The sequence below is a fragment of the Notamacropus eugenii genome, chromosome 2 (genome assembly GCF_028372415.1).
Source record: "Notamacropus eugenii isolate mMacEug1 chromosome 2, mMacEug1.pri_v2, whole genome shotgun sequence".
NCBI lineage: Eukaryota > Metazoa > Chordata > Mammalia > Diprotodontia > Macropodidae > Notamacropus > Notamacropus eugenii.
Genome location: NC_092873.1, coordinates 133,932,292 through 133,959,934, shown reverse-complemented (window position 1 = coordinate 133,959,934; position 27,643 = coordinate 133,932,292).

Here is a 27,643-nt window from a genome sequence, read left to right as displayed (position 1 = left end):
CTTCTCTCATTGTCTGTGAGCCTCCGCTGCACTAGATTATCTAGACAAAATGTAATTCTTTCTTGTTCACACAGAGCACTATACCTCCTGTTTCTGTGTCTTTGCATTAATCATCCTACATGCCTAGAATGCATTGTATATTTACCACTGACCCATTAAGTTACTCTCTTCCATTTAGACACAATTCAATTACCATCTTCTAACATGAAGTGTTTTTTAAGTGCTCCCAATTAATAGTGGCTTGTCTCTTGAAGTAATTTATATTTATTTAATTTTCTTTATTTATTCACTCTATAATGATGCTACATATATGCATAACATGTATGGATACACACATATCTACTTGTGTTTACATGTGGATATTTATATACATACTTATATGCACACAAACATGTACATACTTATGTAGAGTCTTTGAGAGTTGGGATTGTTTCCCTATGCTTTCATTCTCAATATATAGCACGGTGCCTGGCACATAATAATACTTAATACAAATTTGTCAATGACTGTATTCATCATTTTCAAAATAATTAGTGCAATGAAGCAACCACAAAATGAGCAGACAGTACTTAATTTTGAATGAAAACTTATTAGTAACCAGTGGCGTAGTGGTTATTTTTTAAGATTAAGCCAGTTAACTTTTAACTTGCTAGTTAAAGGGGAAAAAGAATGAGAAAGATTAATTCCCAGAATCTTAAGTCCCATATACTACTACATCCAGTAAAATCAAGTGACATGCTTGGATCTAGGGTTACTTAGTTCTGCTCTCTTGAGAAAAGACAATAATGTCATATATTCTTTGTTCCAAAATCTGAGAAGGTAGAAAATAAAACTAAAGGGTGTCAATTTACTAAGGTAGAAGTAAATTTTCACTGCAGAATTCATGTAAAAATACTCTATATAATCTCCTACACATAACTCATGGGGGGCATTCTATTTGTCTTGCAAAACCTGTAGTTGGTGATGGGAAGGAAGTCAAGTTATTCTTCAACCTTGTTTTTCCAATTAGAAGGTACCTGGGTTTGATTCATCATATTGCCACTAATGTTCCCACAGGCAGGCATTATTATATATGACATAAAGTACATATGATGAGGTAGTGTGACAATTGTCAGAAAAAAACTAATCTGTGTCTGCGTAATTCTTGGAGAATTTTATAAGAGAGGTGGGATTTGATTTGAGTTTTGAATCACTGACAATATTACAATATGTTGGGAATGAAAGAGGCATATTGCAGATGTAAAAAGTGCTTTTTTTATTCTTTGTAGGTTAGTTGAAACAACTGACAACCAGCCAAAACTGGCAAACCAAAAGTGCAAGATATAAAAGTACAATCATATCAGTCATGAGCATTTCTATGTATTACCAATCTAGAAGAGAAGGAAAGAGAAATTCCTTTTAAAATAACTGCAGGTAATATAAAACATTTGAGTATCTACCTGGCAAGACAAAGCCACTGACTGCATCAACACAATTGCAAAACACTTTTCATACAAATAAAGATGATTCTCAACAATTAAAGGAATATCGATTGCTCATTGGTAGGCTGAGTAAGTATACAAAAGAAATTCAATTTTACCTGAATTAATTTCCTTATTTGATGCCACACAATTCAAAGCACAAAATAAAATTATTTTATAGAGCTAGAAAAAACAACATTAATTCATCTGAAAGAACAAAAAATCAAGAATTTAAAGGGAATCAATGAAATAAATGTGAAGGAAAGTAACGTAGTTTTGCCAGTTTTCTAATAATATTAAAAAGTATAATCATAAAATAATCTGTTATTGGCTTAAAAATACAGTAGTAGATAGGGGTGACTAGATTACATAGGCAATACATCGTAGGGAATAACCATAATAATCTAATATTTGACAAACTCAAAGATTTAAACTTTTAGGGCTCTCACCATGTGGCAAAAAGTGTTGGGAGCACTGGAAGGCAGTTTGACAGGAATTAAACATACATCATCACAGAAATGCAGAAAATTTCGCCTATCAAATATATGAATAACAGAAAAGTTTATGACAAAACAAGAAAGAAGATCACAGAAATAAAAAAATACATGAATACTTTTGATTACATGAAATTAAAAAGGCTATTGTGAAAACAAAACCGATGGAAACCCAAATCAGAAGGAAAACAGAAAATTTGGGGAGGAGGCAGACGTGCAGCAAGTGTCTCTGATAAAGGCATCATTTTTCAAATACGTAGAGGACAATGCCAAATTCATAAAAAAAATAAAAGAACTATTTGCCAGTTGAAGAAATGGTTAAAGGATATGAACAGGTAGTTTTCAGAAGAAAAAAATGTCAGAAGTATTAATAGTCACAAAATGTTCTAAATCACTGTTGATTAGAGAAATACAAATTAAAACTATTCTGAGATGCAATTCCCACCTATCAGACTGGCTAACATTACAGAAAAGGAAAATATCAAATGCTCAAGGCCACTAATTCATTGTTGGTAGGGTTGTAAATGGTTCAGTCAATCTACAGAACAATTTCAAAGTCTGCCCAAAGGACTATAAAACTGTGCATACCATTTCACTCAGGAATTTGATCAGCGGTTTCAAGGGGAAAGGAAAAAGACCCATATGAACAAAAACATTAATAACAGCTCTTTTTGTGGTGTCAAAGAATTGGAAATTGAGGGGGTGCTAATAAGTTGAGGAATGGCTGGACCATTAGTGGCTTATGATAGAATTTTTGCTCTATAAGAAAAAAGAGAAACAAGGAAATGCAGAGTAGTACTGTGACTTTGAATAGCATTAATTCACCTATCAAATGGAAGCAGATAGCAGTGTGGATTAGAAACCAAAATCCAACAATACAATGTTTACAAGATGTGTAATTGAAACAGAAAGACATAAATAGACAAAATAAACCACTGAAATAGAACTAACATGCTTCAGCTGAAGTAAACAAACAAAAAAAAAAGTATGGGTAGAAGTCAGGATCTCCAACAAAACAAAAATAATAGTAAACCTATGAAAAATAGATAATCAGTGAACCTGCATTTTGCTTAAAGTTACCACAGACAATGATATAAAATAAAAACCAGTTGGGGGACAGAGCCAAGATGGCAAGTAGAAAGACGCACATGCAGTAGCTCTTACCCCACAGCCCATAAAATACCTGTAAAGAAGAACTCTCAACAAATTCTACAGCAGCAGAAGCCACAGAACAATGGAGTGGAGGAGATTACTAACCCAGAGTGACCTGAAAGATCAATGGGAAAGGTCTGTTGCACCTGGATGTGGAGTAAAGCCCAGCCCAGCCTTGGCCACATGGCACCAAAAGGAAGAGATTCAAGCAAGCTTCAGGGACAGAATCTCCAGCAGCAGCATAGATCTTTCAATCCACAGGCGCCAAAGGTCAGTGAGAGGGTCCAACAAGGGAGCAAGGTGTTCCCATAACTCCGGCTTCCTCAAGTGGTAGCAGTAGATACAGCAGCAGACAGAGCTCTCAAAGCAGGCAATAGCCTGCATCCATCCTTGAAGGTCTCTTCATAAACCCCCTGAGGGAGCTGAACCCTGTGTAGGGACCCTGTCCTCACCTGAGCAGCTGATCTTTATCTCACACTGAATAGAAGCCCTGCCCCGACCTAAAACCCTTGAGGTTTGGAGCAGCTCATCTGAATCTCAGCCCTCAGTGCTGGCTTGGCAGAACTGGAGGTGATGTGATTGTGGAGAGGAAACTCAGAAGTCAAGTAACTGGCTGGGAAAATGTCCAAAAACATGGAAAAAATAAGACCATAGAAGGTTACTTTCTTGGGAAACAGGTGTCTCCTCTCATCCTTTCACATGAGGAAGAACAAGGCATAATGTTAGAGGAAGTCAAGGCCTCTGACTCCAGGGTCTCAGCCTCCAGGGCCTCCAATGGGAACTTAAACTGGGCTCAGATAAAAGAAGACCATAAAAAACCAGTTAGCAGCTAACTAAAGGAGAAACAAAAAATGTTGAGGAAAATAACAGCTTTAAAAAGAGGGTACCTCAACAGGAAAAAGAGGTTCAAAAAGCCAATGAGGAAAAGGAGGTTTTAAAATGCAGAATCAGCAAAATTGAGGAGAAGGTTCAAAAGCTCACGGAACAAAATAATTTGTTGAAAGAGAGAATTGAGTTCAGGGAAATGAATGACTGCGAGTTAAACAAAACAGTTAGTAAACAAAACCAAAAATTTGAAAATTAATAGAAGATAATGTGAAACATCTCATTGCAAAAGCAACTGACCTGGAAAATAGATCCAGGAGAAATAATTTAAAAATTATGGGACTACCTGAAAACCATGATCAAAAAAAGAATGTAGACAATATCTTCCATGAAATTATCAAGGAAAACTGCCCTGACTTTTAGAACCAGAGGGCAAAATAACTATTGAAAGTATCCACTGATCACCTCCTGAAAGAGACCTGAACAGAGAAACTCCTAGGAATACTGTGGACAAATTTCAGAGTTCCCAGATCAAGGAGAAAATACTGCAAACAGCTAGAAAGAAACAATTTGAGTACTGTGGAAGTACAATCAGGAAAATACAGGATCCAGTAGCTTCAACATTAATGGATTGAAGGGCTTGGAGTGGGATATTTCAGAGGTGAAAGAACTGCGATTGAAACCAAGAATCACCTACCCAGCAAATCTGAGTATAATACTTCAAGGGAGTAAATGGTCATTCAAAGATATAGAGGACATTCAATCATTCATATTGAGGGGAAGACCAGATCTGTATAGAAAATTTGAGTTTCCAAGACAAGAATCAAGAGAAGCATGAAAAAGTAAACAGGAAAGAACAATCAAAAAATACTCCCTAAAGCTGAGCTATTTACATTACTCCATGGAAAGAAAATATTTATAACTCTTGAATCTTTTCTCAGCATGTGGATAGAGAGAGAGATTGCACATACACACACACATACACATATATAGATAGAGAGTACAGGGTGTGTTGAATCAGAAGAGATTATATTCATACCCCCTAAAAATAAAATAAAAATTAAGGATTGAAGGAGGATAATATTGGGAAGAGAAAGAGAGAAATGGAAGGGGGCAGGTTATAACTCATAAAAGAGATAACAAAAATCTTGTTCAATGGAGGAGAAAAGGGAGAAGAGGAGAAGGGAAAAATGAAGCTACTCTTTCAACATGTAGCTGAGGAGGGAATAACATGATCACTAAATTTGATGTGAAAATTTATATCACACTACATGAAAGTAGGAGAGAAGGGAACAAGTGGAGTGAAGGGAATGTTAGAAGGGAGGGCAAATGGAAGAAGGGAGTCACTAGAAATAAATACTTTCAAGAAGGGACATGGTCAGTTGTGGGGGAAAAATAAGGGGGGATAGAGTAGGACAGAGGCCAATAAAATTAGTATTACACAACATGATTGTTATGGAAGTCTTTTGCAAAACTACACATATTTAGACTGTATTGAACTGCTTGCCTTCTCAGTGCAGCTGAGGGGGGAGCGGGGGAGGGAGAGAAGTTGGAATTCAAAGTATTAGCAACGAATGTTGAGAATTTTTATTGCATATAATCGAGAAATAAGAACCACAGGGAATGGGGTATTGAAATTTATCTTGTCCTACAAGAAAAGAGAAGATGGGGATAAGGGAAGGGTAGAGTGTGATAGAAGAAAGAGTACTTTGAGGGAAGGAGTAATCAGAATGTAAGGTACTGGGAAGGAGGGAGAGGGGAGTGATGGGGAGAAAAATTGGACATGTTACAAAGTTAGGTAAAAGCAATTAGTATTAAAACAATTGACTGAATTAATTACTGAGAATAAATTAATGACATCTTTAGTTTGGGGAAAATAATTTTACTCTAAATTTCCTAGAAGAAGGTAACCTCAGGTAGAATTTGGCATTGATGGAAAAGTTAAGGTTTTAGTGGTAAATTTTATTTTATGATTGTTATTCAATCAGGAACTAGAACATGTATAGGAAGGCATGTAAGCCACTTAAGACTTGCCTCAAAAGATGTTGATTAGCCAAAGTGAAATTATAATCACATTTGAAACCTGATTATTGGAACTTGCCATTTTGAGTTGCTATGGGACTATTAAGTGACTGTTCTTCAGAGTCTAACTCCAAGTACGGAAAGCAAGAAAGGCAATCTGAGCCTTCAATCAATGATGCCAGTAAGCCTGTGAGATGTTGGTATGAACTTCAAAAGGGAATCTCATGGGAAGGATGGAAGAGTGGCTGTTCAGCCTGGGCTGAGATAGGATTCTCCTGACTCAGTTTCCCTACTGACACCTTGCAGACTTTAAGCCTGACTGAATGCAAGTGGACAATATAATCCTGCCTGGAACTGACATGAAGTTGGGGAGATTTTGTATCCCTGCAATGTCCCTACTCTTGGTAGCAATTTCCTATAGTCAAAAGGTGTGTAAGATTAATACCAGATCTATTCAAATATAGATTATTTTTAGGGGAACATCCTAGGTTAAGTTTAAAATTAAGCTATTAGGCATAGGATTTTAAACCAACAGCAATAAGTTAGGGGCCTTTAATTCTCAGTAATACTACGGAGACAATTAGGTCTAGAGCCTGTGAAGTTAGCAACATAAACATTATTTGTGTTGATTAATATTTTTTTCTTTTTTTATTATTATTGTTTAATGTTTAACAATCACTGCCATACAATTGAGATTTTCTCCCCCCCACACCTACCCCCCACTACCCCCCTCCCTCCCCACGACTGCATACAATTCTGTATAGGTTCTACATATACTTTCCTATTGAGAATATTTTCACTATAGTCATGCTATGTAGTCAGACTAAAAAAAATGAAAGAAATCATATAACAAAACAAAACATGATTCACAAACACATACATATACACAAACATGATCTGTTACATTTTGTGAATGACTTCCATATTTCTTTCTCTGAGTGTGGAAGGCCTTTTGCCTTGAGAACCACCTTTGGGATTTTTTTTTTATAAGAAGTTTTTGCGTTATTACAAAATTCCAAGTCTACCAGAAAAATCTCTCGCACACTGTGGTCGTTGCTGTGCACAAAGTTCTCCTGGTTCTGCTCCTTTCACTCAGCATCAGGTCATATAAGTCCTTCCAGGACTCTCTGAAGTCTTCTTGTTCATCATTTCTTATGGCACAATAGTACTCCATTACATTCATATACCATAATTTATTCAGCCATTCCCCAATTGATGGACATCCCCTTGACTTCCAGTTTTTGGCAACTACATAGAGTGCTGCTATAAATATTTTTGTACATGTAGGACCCTTTCCCATTTTTATGATCTCTTGGGGATATAGTCCTAGTAGTGATATTGCTGGGTCAAAGGGTATGCACATTTTTGTAGCCCTTTGGGCATAGTTCCAAATTGCTCTCCAGAATGGTTGGATGCGCTGCCAGCTCCACCAACAATGAATTAGTGTTCCAACTCTCCCACATCCTCTCCAGTATTTATCATTTTCTTGTTCTGTCATGTTTGCCAATCTTATAGGTGTGGTGTGGTACCTCAGAGTTGTTTTGATTTGCATCTCTCTAATCAATAGTGATTTAGAGCATTTTTTCATATGATTATAGATATCTTTAATTTCTTCCTCTGAAAATTGCCTGTTCATATCCTTTGACCATTTATCAATTGGGGAATGACTTGTATGATTATACATATGAGTCAGTTCTCTATATATTCTAGAAATGAGGCCTTTATCCCCGAGGTTAGCTGTAAAAATTATTTTCCAATTTACTACATCCCTCCGGATTTTGGTTGCATTGGGTTTGGTTGTGCAAAAACTTCTCAGTTTAATGTAATCAAAGTTATCCATTTTGCATTTCATAATGCTTTCTATCTCTCCTTTAGTAAAGAATTCTTCCCTTCTCCATAGATCTGATAAATACACTATTCCTTGCTTCTCCAGTTTATTCATGGTATCAATCTTTATACCTAAATCATGTACCCATTTGGACTTTATTCTTGTGTACGGTGCCAGGTATGGGTCTATGCCTAATTTCCGCCACACTGTTATCCAGTTTTCCCAGCAATTTTTGTCAAACAGTGAATTCTTATCCCAGAAGCTGGGGTCCTTGGGTATATCAAACAGAAGATTGCTATATTACTTGCCTACTGCGTCTTGAGTGCCAAGTCTATTCCACTTGTCTACCTCTCTGTTTCTTAGCCAATACCAAGTGGTTTTGATAATTGCTGCTTTATAGTACAATTTGAGGTCTGATAGTGCTAGGCCACCTTCCAAGCATTTCTTTTCATTAGTCCCTTTGATATTCTGGACACTTTGTTTTTCCAAATGAATTTTGATATTATTTTATCCAGCTCTAGAAAATAATTGTCTGATAGTTTGGTTGGTATGCCACTAAATAAGTAAATTAATTTAGGTAGAACTGTCATTTTTATTATATTAGCACGGCCTACCCATGAGTAACAAATGTTTTTCCACTTACTTAAATCTGACTTTATTTGTGCAAAAAGTGTCTTGTAATTGTGTTCATATAATCTCTGGGTTTGTTTTGGCAGGTAGACTCCTAAGTATTTTATACTGTCTACCCTAGCTTTAAATAGGATTTCTCTTTCTATCTCTTGCTGTTGGACTTTGTTGCTAATATATAGGAACACAGAAGATTTGTGTGGGTTTATTTTGTAACCTGCAACTTTGCCAAAGTTGTTTATTAATTCAGGTAATGTTTTACTTGAATCTCTGGGATTCTCTAGGTAAATCATCATATCATCTGCAAAGAGTGATAACTTAGTTTCTTCTTTGGCTATTTTAATTCCTTGGATATCTTTATCTTGTCTAATTGCTACAACTAACATTTCTAGTACCACATTGAATAGTAGTGGTGATAATGGACAAACTTTTTTCACCCCTTATCTTATTGGGAATGCATCTAGCTTATCCCCATTGCATATAATGCTTGCTGAAGATTTTAGATAGATACTGCTTATTATTTTATGGAAAGTTCCCTTTATTCCTACATTCTCCAGTGTTTTTAGTAGGAATGGGTGTTGTATTTTGTCAAAAGCTTTTTCTGCATCTATTGAGATAATTATGTGGTTTTTGTTAGCTTTGTTGTTGATGTGATCGATAATGCTAATAGTTTTCCTAATATTGAACCAGCCCTGTAGTCCTGGTATGAATCCTACCTGATAATAATGTATTTATCTAGTGATAAGCTGCTGTATTCGTTTTGCTAAAATCTTATTTAAAATTTTTGCATCTATATTCATTAGGGAAATTAGTCTATAATTTTCTTTCTCTGTTTTGTCTCTTCCTGGTTTGGGTATCAAAACCATATTTGTCTCATAGAAAGAATTTGGGAGGACTCCTTCTTCCCCAATTTTCAAAAAGAATCTATATAGTATTGGAATTAACTGTTCTTTCAATGTGTGATAGAATTCACTGGTGAATCTATCTGGCCCTGGAGATTTTTTCCTAGAGAGTTCACTGATGGCTTGTTCAATTTCTTTTTCTGAGATGTTGTTGTTTAAGTATTCAACTTCCTCTTCTGTTAATCTGGGCAATTTGTATTTTTTAAAATATTCATCCATCTCCTTTAGATTATCGAATTTGTGGGCATAAACTTAGGCAAAGTAGTTTCTAATTATTTTTTTAATTTCCTCCTCATTGGAGGTGAGCTCACACCTTTCATTTTTAATATTAGTAATTTGATTTTCTTCTTTCTTTTTTTAAATCAGATTGACCAAAGGTTTATCAATTTTATTAGTTTTTTCATAAAATCAACTACTGGTTTTATTTATTAATTCAATAGTTTTCTTAATTTCAATTTTATTAATCTCTCCTTTGTTTTCAGTATTTCTAATTTGGTATTTACTTGGGGATTTTCAATTTGTTCTTTTCCTAGCTTTTTCAACTGCAAGCCTAAGTCATTGATCTCCTCTTTCTCTATTTTATTTATGTAAGCATTCAAGGATATAAAACTTCCCCTAATAACTGCTTTTGCAGTATCCCATAAGTTTTGGCATGTTGTCTCACTATTGTCATTCTCTTGAATGAAATTGTTGATTGTTTCTATGATTTCTTCTTTAACCCAACCCTTCTTTAGAATTAGATTATTTAGTTTTCAATTGATTTTTGGTTTCTCTTTCCATGGCCTTTTATTACATGTAATTTTTAATGCATTATGATTTGAAAAGGATGCATTGATTATCTCTACCTTTCTGCACTGGATTGTGAGATTTTTATGTCCTAGTACATGGTCAATTTTTGTAAATGTTCCATGTACCGCTGAGAAAAAGGTATATTCCTTTCTATTCCCATTTAATTTTCTCCAAAGATCTATCATATCTACCTTATCCAGAGTTTTATTTACCTCCTTAACCTCTATCTTGTTTATTTTGAGGTTAGATTTACCGAGTTCAGAGAGGGGGAGGTTGAGGTCCCCCACTAGTATAGTTTTGCTACCAATTTGTTCCTTCAACTCCCCCAACCTCTCCTCTAAGAATCTGGATGCTATACCACTTGGAGCATACATGTTTAGTAATGATAATGCTTCATTGTCTATGGTGCCTTTTAGCAGGATGTAGTTTCCATCCTTATCCCTTTTGATTAGATCTATTTCTGCTTTTGCTTTGTCTGAGATTAGGATTGCTACTCCTGCCTTTCTTACATGAGCTGAAGCACAATATGTTCTGCTCCATCCTTTGACCTTTATCTTATGTGTATCCCCCCTTTTCAAATGTGTTTCTTGTAAGCAGCATATTGTTGGATTATGGCTTTTAATCCATTCTGCTATCCGTCTCCGTTTTATGGGAGAGTTCATTCCATTCACATTCACAGTTATGATTACAATCTGTGGATTTCCCTCCAACCTCTTTCCCACCATTTGTGCTTTTAGCTCTCCCGTCTCCCTTCCCCTCCTCAATAGTATTCACTTTTCTTCCCCTCCTCCAGCAGCCTTCCCCTCCTTCTTTTAGCCCCCCTCTCTTTTACTCCCCTTTACTCTTATTGCTTCTTTCCTCCCTTTTAGCCACCCTTCCCTTTCTTCCCCCTTCCCCTCCTACTAGCTATAGAGCTAGTTAGGATTATCTACTTAAGATTATTGTTCCCTCCTTTAAACAAATCAGATGAGAGTACCTCTTAAACAATGCTCATCTCCCTCCCCTCCTTCCCTCTACTATAGTTTTGTACTTCTTCCTGTGATATAATTTGCCATTTTCTACTTCCCCCTTTTCACACCTCCTATTACAATCCCTTCTCTTACTTAAATCATATTTTTGACATGACATCATTTACTTTATACCCCTTCCCTCTACATATATTCCTTTTATCATAATAGCTGCACAGTTCTCAAGATTAACGGGTATCATCTTCCCTTATAGGGAGGTAAACAGTTTGCCCTAATTGAGTAGCAAGTTTTTGTTTTTGTTTTTTCCCCCGTTTACCTTTTTATGATTCTCTGGAGATCTTCATTTATAGATCAAATTGTCTATTGAGTTCTGGTGTTTTGGTCAGGAAGCTCTGGAAATCCCTTATTTCGTTGAATGACTTTCTCCTTGCCTGAAATGTTATGCTGAACTTTGCTGGGTAGTTGATCCTTGGTTGAAGTCCCAACTCCTTTCCCTTACAGAATATTGGGTTCCAATTCTTTCGCTCTTTTAATGTAGAAGCTGCAAGGTCCTGTGTGATCCTGACTGTATGTCCTTGATATTTGAATTGTTTCTTTCTGGCTGCTTCTAGTATTTTCTCCTTCACTTGATAGCTCTGGAATTTGGCAACTATATTTCTTGGGGTTTTGAGTTTGGGATCCCTTTTGGGAGGGGAATGGTGGATTCTTTCGATGACTATTTTGCCCTCTGGGTCTAGTACTTCTGGGCAGTTTTCCTTGATGATTTCCTGGAAGATATTGTCTGGACTCTTTTCTTCATCATGGGTTTCTGGTAGGCCAATAATTCTTAAATTTTCTCTCCTGGATCTATTTTCCAGGTCAGTTGTTTTTCCAATTAAATATTTTACACTTTCTTCTATCTTTTCATTCTTTAGATTTTGTTTGACTGATTCTTGTTGCCTCATTGAGTCATTAGTTTCTACTTGCCCAATTCTAATCTTCATCGTATTGTTTTCTTCAGTTAACTTTTGCATCTCCTTTTCCATCTGACCAATTTTTCCCTTTAAGAAGCTATTTTCTCCATTTAATTTGTGTACTTCTTTTTCCATTCGAGCAATTTTCCCAGTTAGGTTTTGTGTTTCCTTTTCCATTTGTTCAATTTTCCTTTCCAGAGTGATGTTCTCATCAGTGAATTATTTTTTTATAATTTTAAAATCAATGGCCAGTTTTTCTTTTATTTCCTTCTTCAGCTGGTCCAGGTAATCTAGTTGAGCTTGCGAGAAATTCATAGTCCCTTCTGAGGTTTCAGATGGAAGTACAGTCTCAGCTCTGACCTCTTTGGTGTTTGTGTTTTGGTCCTTATCCGCATAGAAAGATTCTATGGTTTTTTCACTTTTCGTCTGCTTTTTCCGATTCATGATGTTGGCTGAGTGTTGTAGCTTCTGGTTCTTTCTGTCAGAAGGTACAGATCTTTGTGTTGAGCTGATGTGTGTCGAGGCTAAAAGCAGGTTTTTGTTTTTTGTTTCACAAATCAACCCTGGGATTAGCTTGTTAGGTGTGTGGGAGGTGTGTTCTGGTCTCAGGAGATCTCATCAGCTGACCTGAAGCAAAGGAAAGGTCAGGGGATGGTGATCCCAGCTTCCCTATTGTCTTCCCTTTTCCCCTGAAGGGCTGGGGCACGCCTACATGCTAATGCGTGTTCCCGCCCCTCTTAGGGCTCGTCTCCCGGCACTGAGGCTTTCCTGGGTCTCAGTGAGAATTTTCTCTGCCCTGGGTCGTCTGTCCTTCCAGATCGCCTCTGCCACAGTAGGAAGAATCCCCCTTTGCTATTTTTCTAGCCTCTGGTGTTATGAGACTATTTGCCCCTTTCTGCTGTTCCCGGTGATCCAGGATTTATCTGGGGAAATATTTTATTGTTCTTTCACTGTCATCAGCGGGGAGGAGAGAGCATTTGCTGATCACTCCACCATCCTGGCTCCTGGAAGTTCAAGTAGGTGACTTATCGAAGTTTAGTCTTCAGGCTGAAGGTTTCAAGGGCTGCTGCGCTGATATCTGGCACTCAGCAGCTCTCACGGGCTCGGTTTGGCTTGTCTCCTGCTCCGCTGGTTTTGTCCGCCACTCTCGGGCTTCTCAGGTCCCTTCCGCCCTGCTGCGCTGACCACACTGCGCTGTGCACTGAGGGCTTACCCCTGCGGAACAGATCCTTCCTGTGGACCTTCCAGTCTAACCTGGGCTCCAAATCTGTCAAAGTCTGTCACCCATTGGATTCCACACCTCCAAAGTTTGGTCAGATTCTCCTTTCAGAGATATCCAGAGGAGTTTGTCCAGGAGCTTAGGTGAGTCGTTGCTTTCACTCCGCCATCTTGGCTCCGCCACGATTAATATTTATAAAATTCTTTTGTGGTCCATATTGTAAATGCTTTAAAAAGAAGTATCACCTGACCAAAAGTTTGAATTGCTTTACTGTTATAAACTTTGTTAAAAATTAAAAATAAAATTAAAAATAAAACGATTACAAAGAGTTTCTCTGAAGACACAGGATCAAATGATAGAATTAAATAATTTTCATAAAAAAAGAATTCAAAGATTCTTAAAAAATACCACTGATTAGAAAAATACAAATGAGAATAACTCTGACGTACCACTTATATCTATTAAAAACTACAAATTTGGGGGGCGGAGCCAAGATGGCGGAGTAGAAAGATGCACATACCCTACCTCTGAACCCACTGCCCATAAAATATCTGTAAAAAAAGAACCACTAGCAAATTCTGGAGCAGCAGAAGCCACAGAGCAAAGGAGCAGAAGAGATTTCTGCACCAGAGAGCCTGAAAACCTCTGAAAAAAAGGTCCCTTGTACCCCGGACCTGGAGCAGAGACCAACCCTGCCTCGGCGGTGTGGCGCGGAAAGGAGTGGATCCAAACAGGCTTCAGGGACAGAATCTCCAGCAGCCACATGGGCCCCCCACCCACAGGTGACAAGGGTCGGTGAGAGGGTCTCTTTGGTGGGTCGAGAGGAGTGTGGGGTGGCCCCATAACTCAGGCCCCCTCGGGAGGCAGCAGCAGAGGTGGGAGCAGACCTGGGCTCCCCAAGCAGGCAGGAGCCCAGATCCATTGCTGAAGGTCTCTGAATAAACCCCCTGAGGGAACTGAGCCTGTGAGGCGGCCCTGCCCCTACCTGAGCACCTGAACTTAATCTCACATTGAATAGCAGCCCTGCCCCCGCCAAAAGCCCTGAGGCTGGGAAGCAGCATTTGAATGTCAGACCCCAAGTGCTGGCTGGGCAGATCTGGAGCCAAGGTGGGGGTGGAGAGGACACTCAGAATTGAAGTCACTGGCTGCGAAAATGCCTAGAAAAGGGAAAAAATATAAGACTATAGAAGGTTAATTTCTTGGTGAACAGGCATTTCCTCCCTTCCTTTCTGATGAGGAAAAACAATGCTTACCATCAGGGAAAGACAAAGAAGTCAGGACTTCTGTATCCCAGCCCACTCAATGGGCTCAGGTCATGGAAGAGCTCAAAAAGGATTTTGAAAATCAAGTTAGAGAGGTGAAGGAAAAACTGGAAGAGAAATGAGTGACATGCAAGCAAAGCATGAAAAACAAATAAACACCCGGCTAAAGGAGACCCAAAAAAATGCTGAAGAAAATAACACCTTGATAAACAGGCTAACTCAACTGGCAAAAGAGGTTCAAAAAGCCAATGAGGAGAAGAATGCTTTAAAAAGCAGAATTAGCCAAAAGGAAAAGGAGGTTCAAAAGCTCACTGAAGAAAATAGTTCTTTCAAAATTGGAATGGAACAGATGGAGGCCAGTGACTTTATGAGAAGCCAAGAAATCACAAAACAAAACAAAAGAATGAAAAAATGGAAGATAATGTGAAATACCTCATTGGAAAAACAACTGACCTGAAAAATAGATCCAGGAGTGACAATTTAAAAATTATAGGACTACTTGAAAGCCATGTTCAAAAAAAGAGCCTAGACATCATCTTTCATGAAATTATCAAGGAAAAGTGCCCTGAGATTCTAGATCCAGACGGCAAAATAAGTATTCAAGGAATCCACAGATCACAGTATTTAGTATTTTTGTAGCCCTTTGGCCATATTTCCAACTTGCTCTCCATAATTATTGGATGGACTTACAGCTCCACCAATAATGAACTAGTTTTCCAACTCTCCCACATCTTCTCCAACATTTAACATATACATACCTAGGAAAAATATAAGGCAGGATTTATTCTCTCTCTCTTTCTCTGTGTGTGTGTGTGTGTGTGTGTGTGTACACACATATGTATATGAATATGTATGTGATATAATTTACAAGAAGAATGCTTTCAAAAGCAGAATTAGCCAAATGGCAAAGGAGGTTCAAAAGCTCACTGAAGAAAATAGTTCTTTCAAAATTAGAATGGAACAGATGGAGGCCAATGACTTCATGAGAAACCAAGAAATCACAAAACAAAACCAAAAGAATGAAAAAATGGAAGATAATGTGAAATATCTCATTGGAAAAGCAACTGACCTAGAAAATAGATCCAGGAGAGACAATTTAAAAATTATGGGACTACCTGAAAGCCATGATCAAAAAAAGAGCCTAGACATCATCTTTCATGAAATTATCAAGCAAAACTGCCCTAATATTCTAGAACCAGAGGGCAAAATAAATATTCAGGGAATCCACAGAACACCGCCTGAAAGAGATTCAAAAAGAGAAACTCCTAGGAACATTGTGGCCAAATTCCAGAGTTCCCTGGTCAAGGAGAAAATATTGGAAGCAGCTAGAAAGAAACAATTTAAGTATTGTGGAAATACAATCAGGATAACACAAGATCTAGAAGCTTCTACATTAAGGGAATGAAGTGCGTGGAATAGGATATTTCAGAAGTCAAAAGAACTAGGACTAAAACCAAGAATCACCTCCCCAGCAAAACTGAGTATAATACTTCAGGGGAAAAATTGGTCTTTCAATGAAATAGAGGACTTTCAAGCATTCTTGATGAAAATACCAGAGCTGAAAAGAAAATTTGACTTTCCAACACAAGAAAAAAGAGAAGCATGCAAAGGTAAACAGCAAAGAGAAGTTATAAGGGACTTACTGTGCTGCTACTCAGCCATGCTGCCACTTCCTCAAACCCCCAGGGTTTTCCTGGTTAGCCCTGCTGGGGCCAGGAAGTGCTGGGCTTTGTGTTGTGTGTTCCTCCACTCCCATGAAACAGATCCTTTTAGTCGGTCCTGGGCTGTGAAACTGCCTCACTCTGTCTCCTCCTGGATTGTGCACCTCCAAAATTTGGTCAGATTCTCTTTTTAGAGCCATCTGAAGGAGTTTGCCTAAGAGCTTAGGTGAGTAGCTGCTCTCACTCAGCCATCTTGGTTCTGCCCCTCAATTTTAATATTTTATTTTTTCAACGTGCATGTGAAAATAATATTTAACATTCTTTTAATTTTTTTTAAGTGCAGAACCCCCTGACTCATTCTCTCCACCCTTGTTAAGAGCAACAGCTTCATATAGGTTATATGTATACAGTCAGACAAAACACATTTATATATAAGTCGTCTTGTGAAAGTCAGAATGCAGACGAAAGCTCGTGAAAAAACCTACTATTTCCTCGGGTTTTTTGGGGAAGCGGTCTGTTTTCTTTCCAGAATGACAAAGGTGAAGCATATTCCAGCTCAGGACACACTTAGGCAAATCAGCAGCAGGCTTTACCCCAGCAAGGTAGCATAGGCCTTATTGGGACCTTAAAAGTGCTGCCTTCCAGACTTCTCAGTTAGGAACTGGAAATACGGTGAGACAACTGATCAGAAGTAGATTACAGAACACCTTTTGCTGGCAATGGGTGCAGACCTCTGTTGGATTGCTCATGTTTAGTTTTGGGTCACAGTTCCATGGGAGGAGGAGCAGAAACAGGAGCAAGGACTTTGCTCACAGTTCCAGTGTGAAAAAAGTGTTTGTGTTCACTCATAAACCATCTAACAGATCAGTGACTACACTTGTTTTTAGATATCATAACACTGGAAAAACTGGATATTTTGCCCAAGAATTCTGTATACTCCCCAATAGTGTTCCCAAGAATTAGCTCTGAAAACAGTTGCATGAAAAATCTGAAGCTTAGGAAAGTGTACCTTTCACTCTGGGAGAATATCTCAGGTTTAACATTAAGTGCAAAGTCAAGAAATAATCTTTAAAATGACCAAACATCAGCAAGAAAATGAATCCGAATGTAAAAAAGATACTAAGATAAAAGGAAAGGTCAAAATATAAAATGAGAAGACAACAAAGTCAAAAAATACGTTTACTTCTAAAGGCTGAAAGGCAAATGTGAGTTGATCTCAGGCAAAAAAATATAGTGGAAGAACTCAGAAAGGATTCTAAAAATCAACAAGAGAGACTGTGAAAAAGATATGGAAAGAAATGACAATGAAAAAAGAAAATCATGCAAAAAACAAACAAATAATTCAATATCTTGCTAAATAGGCCAAAAAGTTTACTAAAGAAAACAATAGAAATCCACTGCATCTCCCTACTCTAATCCACTCTTTCTCCTATCACCCCTAATTAAAGGATGAATTGGCCAAGTGAACAAGGAGGTAGCATCAGAGGAGTAACTGACACTGATGCCGTTTTTATCCTTCTTTCAACATCTGACAACTTCTCAGAAAGCATCATGAATGAAAGCAAGCACACAGGCCGGCTTTTTTAGTGTCTCCAGAAACGTGAGAGCATCATCCATTATCTAGAGCTCAGACAACCATGCAATCATGAAATTGACATAAAATACTGATCAACTTTCTGGGTAACCAAATTTTGCCCTGATTTTCCACAAGTCCTCATGACTGGTAGTATCAAAGGCCTACATTAGGTCTACAAATGTTGTAGACCTCTGTTCTGCTCCTGGCATTACTCCCAGAGTTGTCAGGCAACAAACACCATATCAAATAATCCTCAGCCTTATCTGAAGTCATACTGGCTCTTGGGGAAATGATCATCTTCCAGGTGAAGTATAAGCCTCTTCAATAACATTCTGGTGAGAATATTGCTGGCAATGACTAAAAGAACAATTTCCGCAATCCTTACCACTGCTAATTTCCTTCATAAAGATGAACAGTGGAAGTATCTTTGAATACCTGAGGGATAACTTCCTCTTGCCATATAGCACAGATAATATCATTCAGCTTTTGCATGAACAGTGGACACCCACCTCCTAAATTTAAGCTGTGATAGGATAAATACCAGATGTTACATCACTCAAGTGGTATCTAATAGAATTCAAAATCTTTTCTTCAGTTGGAAGTTTAATTTCAAAAAGGCTGACTGCTACCAGAGGTATATATTCAATGGATTCAGCATTGATTAATGATGGTCTGTTGGGAACACCATCAAAGTGTTCAGCCCATGTCTTTAGGATAATGTCTTTATCACTGATCAATGTGACTCTACCAACACTGAGTAGTTGAAATGTACCATCAGTCTTTGGCACATAAACAGCCTTCAGGGCTTCATAAAAATTCTTTGCAATGTTACTATCATATGTAACTGAATTCACTCTGCAATCTTACTGAGACAAGAATTCTATACCTAAGCTTTGCTTCCACTTTGCTTTTGATGGAGTTTAAAGCTACCTTCTTAGAGAAAGGTGGACTATCCTGCTGACAATTCATGCAGAGTTCTCAAATTTTATTTGGCAATTTCTCAATTTCCCCATAATTTTTATCATACTAACCCTAATTTTTATGAGTATTCTAGTCCAAATTAGTAAATGGGCTTCTGTACACCAAATCTATGAAAACTGTCCACTCCTCTTTTGCTTCAATGTTGAAAACTGTGTGTTGGCTCAGCTTTCTCTTCAAGTTAGCAACAAACTGTTCTCTCTCAGAGAAGTGCTCAAATTTGTTGACTCAGCTTCCAGTATTCATCCTTCCCTTCTCTTATCCCCATCTTCTCTTTTGTCCTGTAGGGCAGATAAATTTCTATACACCATTACCTGTATTTCTTATTTCCCAGTTTTATGCAAAAACAATTCTCAATATTTCTTCCTAAAACTTTGAGTTGAACTTCTCTTTCTTCTACCCTGGCAAGCCATCCCTACTGAGAAGGCAAGCAATTCAATATAGGCTATGTATGTATAGTATTGAAAATGAATTTGATAATAGTTATGTTGTATAAGACTAGCTGTATTTCCCTCCATCCTATCCTTCCCCCCACTTCTTCAATTCTTTCTTTTGACCTTCTCCCTCTCAAGATGGTTTACATCTAATTGCTCCCTCCTCCCATTTGCCCTTCCTTCCACCATAACCCTACTCTGATTATCCCCTTCTCTCCTATTTTCTTGTAGTGAGATAGGTTTTCATACCAAGTTGAGAGTGCATGTTATTTCTACTTTGAGCAAAATGTGATGAGAGTAAGCTTCTCTTTTTCCATCTCACCTCCCCCCATTTCCCTTCCATGCTAAAAGCTTTTTCTTGCCTTTTTTATTAGACATAAGTTGCCCCATTCCATTTCTCCCTTTCCTTTCCCAATATATTCCTGTGTCATCCATTAATTTTATTTTTTAGACATGATCTCTTAATATTCAACTCCCCCGTGCTCTCTCTCTCTCTCTCTCTCTCTCTCTCTCTCTCTCTCTCTCTCTCTCTCTCTCTCTCTCTCTCTCTCTCTGTGTGTGTGTGTGTGTGTGTGTATTTGTATAATCCCTCCAACTACCCAGATACTGAGAAAAGTTTCAAGAGTTACATATATTATCTTTCTCTGTAGGAATGTACACAGTTCGACTTTAGTAAGTTCCTTATGATTTCTCTTTCTTGTTTACCTTTTCATGCTTCTCTTGATTCTTGTGTGTGAAAATAAAATTTTCTTTTTAACTCTGGTCTTTTCATCAAGAATATTTGAAAGGTCTCTGTTTCATTGAATAACCATTTTCCCATGAAGTATTATAGTCAGTTTTGCTCAGTAGGTTTTAACTTTAGTTCGTTTGACTTCTGGAAAATCATATTCCAAGAACTTTAATCCCTTAACGTAGAAGATACTAGATGATGTATTATCCTGATTGTATTTTCACAATACTGGAGTTGTTTCTTTATAGTTCCTTTCAATATTTTCTCCTTGACTGGAGAACTCTGAAAATTAGCTACAATATTTCTAGAAGTGTTTTTTTTGAATCTTGTTCAGGAGGTGATCAGTCGATTTTTCAATATTTATTTTGCCCTCTGGTTCTAGAATATCAGGGCAGTTTTCCTTGATAATTTCATGAAAGATGATGTCTAGGCTCTTTCTTAGATCATGGCTTTCAGGTAGTCCCATAATATTTAAAACGTCTCCCCTGGATCTATTTTCCAGGTCAGTTGTTTTTCCAATGAGGTATTTCACATTATCTTCTGTTTTGTCTTTCTTTTGGTTTTGTTTTTAATTTCTTGGTTTCTCATAAAGTCAATATCTTCCATCTGCTCCATTCTAATTGTTAAAGAAGTATTTTCTTCAGTGAGCTTCTGAACCTCTTTTTCCATTTGGCTAATTCTGCTTTTTAAAGCATCCTTCTCCTCATTGACTTTTTGTACCTCTTTTATCAATTCAGTTAGCCTATTTCTAAAGGTGTTATTTTCTTCAGCATATTTTTGAGGCTCCTTAGCAAGTTGTTGACTGGCTTTTCATGATTTTCTTACATCTTTCTCATTTCTCTTCCCAATTTTTCCTCCACTACTCTTACTTGATTTTCAAAATTTTTTTTAGCTCTTCTATGGCCTGAGACCATTGCATATTTACTTTTGAGATTTTGGAAGCCTTGACGTCCTTTGAAGGTATGTCCTTCCTCATCCAAAAGGATAGAAAAAAATATCTGTTCACCAAAAAACTTCCCTTCTATAGTCTTATTTTCCCCCCTTTTTGGGTATTTTCCCAACCGGTTGCTTAACTTTTGAGTACTTTGTCAAGAGGAAAGTATACTCTGGGCTGCCTGTAAGTTCTCAGTTTCTCCATGATGACACAATCAAGGGAGAGGTGTTTACTCCTCCCCTGACCTGTGCACTGGTCTGGGAGCAACTGAAAACTTTTTTGCCCAGAATCTGCAATTGGTAGAATTCCATCTTCACAGCAGCCTCCTGTTCTGCTACCTCATCGCTCCTCCTCACCCCGGGACCCTGCTCTGGGCTGAGATTCAGATCCACTGCTCAAATTCCTCAGGGGCTTTAGGAAGAGGGCACAGCTTCCACTCAGGGCTGAGATTCATATCAGCTGCTCAACTGGGGTCAGTGGCTAGGGGAGGTCCCTGTTCCCTTGTCACCCAGTTGAAAAAGCCCTCTCACTGACTTTTGCAACTGCCTTTTGCATTTGTGTGTTGAGGGATCTGAAAACCACCCTTGGTGTTGGGGATTCCACCCCTGAGGCCTGTTCTGGTCCTGTTCCTCCTGGGTGCTGCATGGCCAAGGTTAAGCTGTGCTCTGTTCCATGTCCAGTGTGATAGACTTTCACTGTCCTCCTTCCAGGTTACCTTGTGCTGGAAATCTCTTTCAGCCTGTGGCTAGTTCTGTGGTTTCTGCTGCTCTAGAATTTGTTGAGAGACATTTTTGCAGGTATTTTATGGGCTGTGGAGGAAGAGTTAGACTATGTGCATCTTTCTACTCTGCCATCTTACCTCTGCAGGAATTTTTCTCCCCCAAAGGAAGCTTTGCTCAATAAGGCAGTTTCTTTTTTTTTTTTTAATTTCTTGAACATAATTTTAAACCCACACTCTTTTTACAACTTTGGAACTAATTTGTTTACACATATGTACTATTTTCCCCTCAACGTACACACTGAATGGCAAGTTCTATAAATGTTTCATTCAAGTGCATCTCATAACATAACAAATAAAGTTTCTTTAATCGCACCCACTTTTCTGTGTAAATTATGAGTTCTAATCATTTAAGTAATCATTCATATTATTTAGAATTCTTGGGGGCAGAGACAAGATGGTGGACTAGAAAGACATACTTACTCAGGGTCTCCCTCCACAGCCCATAAAATATCTGTATATAGGGACTCTCAACAAATTTTGGAGCAGCAGAAGTGGAGAAAAACAGAGTGGAGGATATTTCCAGCCCACAGTTACCTGAAAGGCCCACAGAGACGTCGGTTGTGTCAAATGCAGAGCCAAGCCCAGAGGCCAGCCCAGCCTTGGCCAAGCTGTGTGGTGCAATGAGATTCTGAGAGGAGGACACCTTGGGGGCAGAATCTCCAGTCCTAGCAGCAGGTCCTCAGATCCCTCAACCCACAGGTGCCAAAGGTCAGTCACTGGGTTTTATCAGCTGGCCAGCAAGGGAGAAGGGCCTTCCCATAGTTCCTGCAGCAGGCAGCTGCCACAGAGGTAACACAACAGCCCACAGGGAAGCTCTATTGTGGGAGTGTAATAACTCCTGGGGGCACGGAAGAGCTGAATCTTACCTCAGACCTGGGTGGAGGCTCTGGGAGAGCTGGTCATTGTCTCAAACTGAATGGTGGCCCTACCCATTCAGCTTATCTGAAAATCAGTTCCCAGTACTGACTTGGAGGAACTGGAGGCTAGGTGACTATGGAGAGATAATTGCTAAGATTCTGGGCATAAAAATCCCTCTCTGCATCCAGATCAGTACACACTTGATGATGCCACCTCGGAGGAACTGAGATCTCACAGATTCCCAGAGTATATCCTAGTCTTGACAAAGGACCCAAAAGCCAAATTCTGCTTTTTAAAACATTTTTTCCTCATTGGCTTTTTGAACCTCTTTTGCCAATTCAGTTAGCCTATTTTTCAAGGTGTTATTTTCTTCAGCTTTTTTTGGGGGGAGTGGGGGGTCTCCTTTAGCAAGGTGTTGAACTGCTTTTTATGCTTTTCCTTGCATCTCTCTCATTTCTCTTCCCAGTTTTTCCTCCACCTCTCTAACTTGATTTTCAAAATCCTTTTTGAGCTCTTCTGTGGCCTGAGCCCATGGAATATTTATTCTGGATTTTGGGGATACAGAAGCCTTGACTTCTCTGTCTTTCCCTGATGGTAAACATTGTTCTTCCTCATCGGAAAGGAAGGGAGGAGATATCTGTTCACCAAGAAAGTAGCCTTCTATGGTCTTATTTTTTTCTCTTTTCTGGGCATTTTCCCAGCCAGTGACTTGATTTCTGAATGTCGTCTCCACCTGCACCTCGCCTCCAGATCTGCCCAGCCAGTGCTTGGTGTCTGAGATTCAAATGTTTCTTCCCAGTCTCAGGGCTTTAGGTGGGGGCAGGGCTGCTATTCAGTGTGAGATTAAGTTTAGGTGCTCAGGTGGGAGCAGGGGCGACTCATAGAGCTCAGTTCCCTGAGGCTGTTTATGCAGAGACCTTCAACAATGGATCCAAGCTCCTCCCTGCTTTGGGAAACCCTGTCCCCTGCTGCCTCCACTGCTGCTTGCCGAGGGGGCCTGAGCTATGGGGACACCCCACTCCCCTCTCGAGCAGCCAAAGCGATCCTTTCACCAACCTTCGGCACCTGTGGGTGGAGGGACTTGCGTTGCCATTGGAGATCCTGTCCCTGAAGCCTGATGGGATCTGCTCCTCTCAGTGCTGTGAGGCCAAGGCAGGGCTGGGCTCTGCTCTGGGTCAGGGGCCACTGTGGACCTTTCGCATTGGTTTTTCTGTGCTCTCTGGAACAGAAATCTCCTCCACTTTGCTGTTCTTTGGCTTCTGCTGCTCCCAAATTTGTTGGGAGTTCTTCTTTACAGGTATTTTATGGACTGTGGGTTTGGAGCTACCATATGTGTGTCTTTCTGCTCTGCCATGTTGGCTCCTCCCCCCAAAAATACAAGACATTTTGAAAAGAGTTTTAACTGTCTCATAGGAAGAGTGTGAATGAGAAAAGGCTTCTTATAGGATATGGCACCTAAAGTAAATGCTAAAGGAAGTAAATAGCTTTCAGTGTTGAAGTTGAGGGTGAAGTAAATTCTAGCCATAAAAAATAGCATTTGCAAAAAGTATAAAGGTGTATACAGTAACAGCCACATTGTGTGACAACTGACTTTGTTGGACTTAGTTTTTCTTAGCAAAACAAAGATCTAAGAAAACTGCAAAAGACTCATGTTAGATAATGCCATCCACATCCAGAGAAATCTATGGAGTCTGAAGATTGAAGATTACCATTTCGCTTTTTATTTGTGTTTCATTTTTTCTCTTTCTATTGGTTCCTCCCATTTATTCTAATTTTTCTACACAAGATGATTATTCTGAAAATATGTTTAATAAAAATGTATATGTAGAGATTATATCATATTGCATGCTCTCTTGGAGAGGGGGTAGATTTGGAGTGGAAGGCAGAGAAAATTTAAAAGTTGAAAATTTATGGAAGTGGATGTCAAAAACTAAGAATAAATAAATTATACACATATTTTTTAAACATGAAGGTGGGTTATAGAATTACAAATTCATGTAACAACAAGTAAGTCATTTGCGTACAATGTAGAATGTTTGGGGAAATAATGTGAAACATTTTAGGAATAAATGACCTTTATGCAGACAAAAAAAGGGCTTACAACACCATGGTTTGCTGAAATTTTAATGATATAACAAGTTATGAAGAAGAATTTCCATCCAGAAAATCTCTATGTATTTATATATTCTCCAACTAAGACTGTTTTCATGGATTCAGGATATCATCAGTGTTTGTAGTCCATCCAGTGGTGTGGATTAACACTCATGCATATTTTCTTGAATATATGGAATTAAAGACTAAAAGAGTATACTATATATGAAAATAAACTAGTTTGTGGTGCCTCATATTTGAAATAACTGAGGATATTATAAGAGAAACTACAAGTTATTTTAAAGTTATTAAAATAACCTCTACGTCACATGCTAAAAAGATAGCCTGCTTCAAATCACCTTGCTTACTGGTCAGGTATATATCCTGAGAATTCATTAATGAATTTATCGTAGAAAAATAATCTGAAGCTTTAGAGAATTTACAGCTAATGTACTTTTAACATTTTATTTTACAGATGAGGAAACTGAGGCCCAAATAATTTATTTATTTGCTTAAAATTGCATAGCTAACAAAGTGCAGAGAGAAGAAAAAGGAGATGAAAGAGGAGGGGGGAGAGAAAGAACAGGAGCAAGAGAAGGGGAAGAGGAAGTAGGAGAAAAAAAGAGAAGTGGGAGAAGGACAAAGAAAAATATAGAAAGAGGAAGAGGAGGAGGCATACTGGAGAAAGGGGAAGGAAGGAAGGAAGGAAGGAAGGAAGGAAGGAAGGAAGGAAGGAAGGAAGGAAGGAAGGAAGGAAGGAAGGAAGGAAGGAGAAAATTAGCTTTAGTAAATAATGCACATTATATCAATCTGTCTAGTGTTACAAGAGGTAGAATAAACACGGACTATTATTTGTTTTTGATGCATACTCAAGTAAATTAATAAAGCAACTTTTGATTGATTATATAATATATTGCAAATACTATTAGACAATATTGTTAGAAATGCAAAGAATGTAACAATCTTTTTCAATACATTTATTTCCTAATCCTGCCAATACATTTTGCAACCTACTTGTACCTAAGTAGGTAGATTAGGTGACTTGCCTGAGTTTGCAGTCACTATCAGAGACATGATTTCACCCTATGTGTTTCTAGCACCATATATAACAACATGATGATGACCTATTTCATGCATACCAGATCTATTACTTTGAAACTCTCGTGGTTCAAACAAACGTAAAATATGGTTAGTGACATTGAAGGCTTATTGAATTAGGGGTCTCTTTACCTATTTTTTTTTCAAAGTAATGAATTATCTCTATATTTTGGGCAGCAAAAAGCCTGGAAGTCACAATTGTATAACGTACTTCCCTGTAAACCTATTATATTAACCTACAAACTTTTCTCTCATCCTATTCAAGAAACTCCAGTTAATTAGTAGGTTTAAGAAAAATGTTTGAAACAGAAACACTATAGGATTCTCTACTAGGCGCCACATGTAAGTAGAATTGCAGTGTAAGCACTCATTAGCAGTTGAAGAATGGGTTCTTATTGTTTAGTATCAAGATTTTCTGCTCCTCTCTGGAAATACTACCCTTCACAACTACCTCATTTCCTATTAGGAGTATCAGCACATCTCCCAACCCATCTTTGCTTGCAACAGTCCTCATTTAAACATGCTGCTTACCACATGTGATTCTTTGGGTTCAGTCTTGGTTTCCTCCAAAGTTCTTTCATGTTAGTAATTCATAATATTTTTTAACCTGTGAAATGTCTAATTCAACCCTTAACTCAATGATGGAAATGTGGTCCTAGATAGCCTTTTTATTGCAATATCTTTCAAATAAATGATAATCACTTAAACCTTGTTTTTGTAAAAGATGGTAATTATATATTCTGTTCCCTGAATTAGAAGGCTATTTGTGCCCATCTGATTTGTTCTTTGCTGTAAAGGAATTCCTGAAAAACTGAATGCAAGTCATAGTTTTGTAAATGAGAAGATATTTTATAGGAATGGGGGGAGCTCATGATAGTTTTTTCGTTTTCTAATATAAACAAGCAAGCCCTTGTTTATCTGCTTAATAAACTAGGATCTCTCTAAGTACAATTGAGTTAATATAGAGTAGTGCATACCTATATTTGACTCCATGATATGTTTCATATGCTATTATATCTTGTAGTTCGCATAACACTAAACACACAATCATTCATATATCCTTTTTCTATTAGTCCTTTTTTCTGTTGCCATGTTAATATCATTGTGAGTTCTTCTAACAAGATTGCATAGTAATGGATAAATCCATTTTAAAGATTATAGATCTTTGAATGTTTTTGTGGAGTACTGTCAAGTCTTTAAGCTAGCCTTCCAGATAAACTAGATTCAATGATTCATCTGTTTATTTTATTTTGTATATGGATCTATTAATCCATCTGTCCATCCATCCTTTTATTTGCTTATTTCTTCATTCACTCATTTATTCATTTGTCCACTTACTTATTTATCTATTTAACACATTTTTTATTTACACAGTCAAGTACCATTGTACTCAAAAGGCTGAAATATTGAAGTTGGATCATCTTCTTGACTGAACAACACATACTAGCTGATTTGTCAATGCGTAAATTATTTATTTACTTGAGCTATTTTTTCATATCAAAATATCTTTCTCAATTCCTCTGAATACATTCATGCATTCTAATTACATAAAATAGAACTAGATAGCAGAGTGGTTCAGAGACTACAATCCATCAATAAGTTGATTACAAGAAACATACTTTAAATAAAAAGACACACAGCTTCAAAATAAGAGGTTGGAGCTGAATACACTATGCTTCAGCTGAGGTAAAAAAGATGTTTGTAAGAATAATGATATGAGAAAAAGTAACAGTAGATGTAATTAGAAGAGGTATACAGTCAAACTATATATTTGCTAAAAGATACCAGAGAATGAAGCAATGTCGATTCTAAACATCTATGTGCCAAATGGCTTACTATCAAAATTGTAAAGGAAAAAATTGAAGTGGTTACAGGAAGAAATATATAGGAGATGAATAAAATTGTAGAAAAGTTGAATATGGTAGACCTGTAGAGAAAAGTGAATAATACAGGAAAGTAGTATATCTTTTTTTTCTCAGATGTACAAGGCACTTCACAAAA